The 2746-nt window shown below is 41.9% G+C and overlaps 1 protein-coding gene across 2 annotated transcripts in view; it reads left to right on the plus strand.

Annotated features, from left to right (window-relative positions):
• The first annotated feature begins 2580 nt into the window (after positions 1 to 2580).
• The window catches only part of LOC119361723 (serine/arginine-rich splicing factor RS2Z32-like), a 4291-nt gene continuing 4125 nt past the window's right edge, over positions 2581 to 2746 (plus strand). The window contains exon 1 of one of the 2 annotated variants that reach the window (XM_037626862.1): positions 2581 to 2735. The gene's annotated coding sequence lies outside the window, so the exon portion shown is untranslated. The remainder of the gene's footprint in view (positions 2736 to 2746) is intronic. The other variant, XM_037626855.1, reaches the window with a different exon arrangement.

The following is a 2746-nucleotide window of genomic DNA, read 5'->3' on the forward strand; positions in this document are numbered from 1 at the left end:
TTGTGAGCTACGTTGGAATTTTCTTGAAGAGGAGAGGATGATGCAGTACAATAGAGATAAGTATTTCTCTCAGTTAAGAATCAAGATTATCAATTCAGTAGGAGAACCACGCAAGACCTCGTTAGTAGTACCTACACACAAAATAACAAATATTTGCACCCAACACAAACAAGGGGTTGTCAAGCCCTTGGCGATTAATTGTAAGGATGAAATCTCATAGTGATAGATAGATAAACAAAAACACAAAATAAAATAAAAGTAAATAAATTGCAGCAAGATATTTTTGAATTTTAATATTTGATAAAGATAGACCCCAGGGGCATAGTTTTCACTAGAGGCTTCTCTCTTGAAATAGCATACGGTAGGTAAAGAAATTATTGTTGGACAATTGATAGAAAAGCGAATAATTATCACTATATCCAAGGCAATGATCATGTATATAGGCATCACGTCTGAGATAAGTAGACCGACTCTTGCCTGCATCTACTACTATTACTCCATGCATCGGCCGCTATCCAGCATGCATCTGGGGTATTAAGTTTATAAAAAACGGAGTAACACCTTGCTTATGACATAATGTAGACAAAGTAAATCTAATTAATATGAATAAACCCCATCGTTTTATTGATACAAATACATGTCATGTCCTCTTCTGTCACTGGAATTGAGCATCGCAAGATCGAACCATCACAAAGCACCTCTCTCATTGTAAGATAAATCAATCTAATTGGCCAAACCAAACAGATAAATCGGAGAGAAATATAAAGCTATAATAATCATGCATAAAAAGAGTTCAGAGAAGACTCAAATAATATTCATAGATAATCTGATCACAAACCTACAATTTATCGGATCCCAACAAACACATCGCAAAAAAGGATTACATCAAATAGGTCTCAAAAACATCAAAGAGATAATTGTATTGAAGATCAAAGAGAGAAAAGAAACCATGTAGCTACTAGCTATGGACCCGTAGGTCTGTGGTAAACTACTCACACATCATCGGGGGGCAACAAGGTTGATGTAGAAGTCCTCCGTGATCGATTGCCCCTCCGCAGAGTGCCGAAAAATACCTCCAGATGGGATCTCGCGAGAACAGAAGTTTGCGACGGCGAAAAAAGTATTTTGGATGGCTCCCTGTTGGTTTTCCGATTTTTGAGAATTTATAGGGATGGAATTAGGTCAAATGAAGGAATGAGGGGCCCACGGTGCACCAGGGCGCGCCAACCCCCAGGGCACGCCCTGATTGCTTGTGGCCACCTCATTCGCCTTCTGGCCTCCTCCCAAAGCTTCTAGTGTTTTATGTCTAAAAAAAATTGTCAAAAAAGTTTCATGTCATTTGGACTTCGTTTGATACTCCTGTAAAGCCAAAATCAAGCAAAAAAACAACATCTGACACTTGATAGTAAGTTAATAGGTTAGTCCAAAAAATGATATATAATTGCATATAATTGTTTCACCCTGCATGCTTAGTATGAATTTAGGGTACCGGATATGATGTACATGACTCTGGACACATCGATTTGAGGGTTGATTGTCAGTGGCAGCGGACGTTCCCGGACGCGTACGTGGATGTAGGGTTGGTATGTTTGGCTATAGATACTCTAAAGGAGCTCTACATGATGGAATGATCTTAAACTTGTAAGAATAACCTAAGAAATATTCAATACGTCGCGCAGTCCTTGTCTTGTTTTCTTTCTTGGATGTTTTTTTAACACAATAGCGATGCAAGCGCTCGTATATATGTGTATATACTCACCTTTATAAATGCACGCGCGCACACACACTACCTCTATGAACACCCCCAAGAGACTGAGCCGGTATATCATCTTGAGATTTACAAAGTCACCATAAGCACCTCATAGTCGACAGATCGTCTCCTCCCACTAAACGCACACCGCCGAAAATCATGAAATAAATCCTGAAAAATGCGAGCACCACACTTAAATTCTGATGGATTAGAGATACTACTGTCCTCCTAACCATCCAACCACATGTTGGTTTGATTCTAGGATGGATGGTTGTTGCTCGTTCACAAACTCGTTCGTAGGACAACGTTGTATATAACCAACTTCTCTTTCCATTTCTTTTATAATACTCTCTTCGTCCAAAAATAAATGTCTTATGCATATTCTCAAAGAAAAAACCTTCAATATGTTGAGCTTAAAGCTACCTCTATATCCACTGAAAGCAATCCGAAAACGATCACCAAAACGGTGGAGCATGATGTCTGCTCCAAATGTAAGTTTAATGTTTGTGGTCTTAGCATTGCCGTAAATAAAATTTCTAAAACACAGATGTTTGAAGAAGTAATTTCGTTCTAGTGACGTTTGAGTCATTTTGGTAGAGTTTGAGTCACTTTCATTTTTGTTTTTGTAGAAATGTCCAGTAAAGCATAGAAGTGACTTCCACTGAAACCAGAGTTCGTTTCAGTCCACCGGAGTGGACAACATCTCTATACCCGAAACCAGTATCGGAGGCGTAAACCTGGGGAGTGCGCGTCCGCGAGGGACACGTCGGCCCGGCCGAATCCCGCCCGTCCATCAAGCCCGTCGGCGATCCCGTCCGTCCGCACACGCCCGCGGCGCCGGTTAAATCCCTCCACCCCCACCGCACCGCTTCTACTGGTTTCCAGAACTCTCTCCTGCCGTCCTCCTTATCTCCAGGCCGGACGAGCCCGCAGCCGCAGCGTCCGACCTAGGGTTCTGCGCCGCCGCCGCCCCGCTGCTCCCGAGGTTCGATCCTC

This window comes from Triticum dicoccoides, chromosome 1A, assembly GCF_002162155.2.
Source record: "Triticum dicoccoides isolate Atlit2015 ecotype Zavitan chromosome 1A, WEW_v2.0, whole genome shotgun sequence".
Taxonomy (NCBI): domain Eukaryota; kingdom Viridiplantae; phylum Streptophyta; class Magnoliopsida; order Poales; family Poaceae; genus Triticum; species Triticum dicoccoides.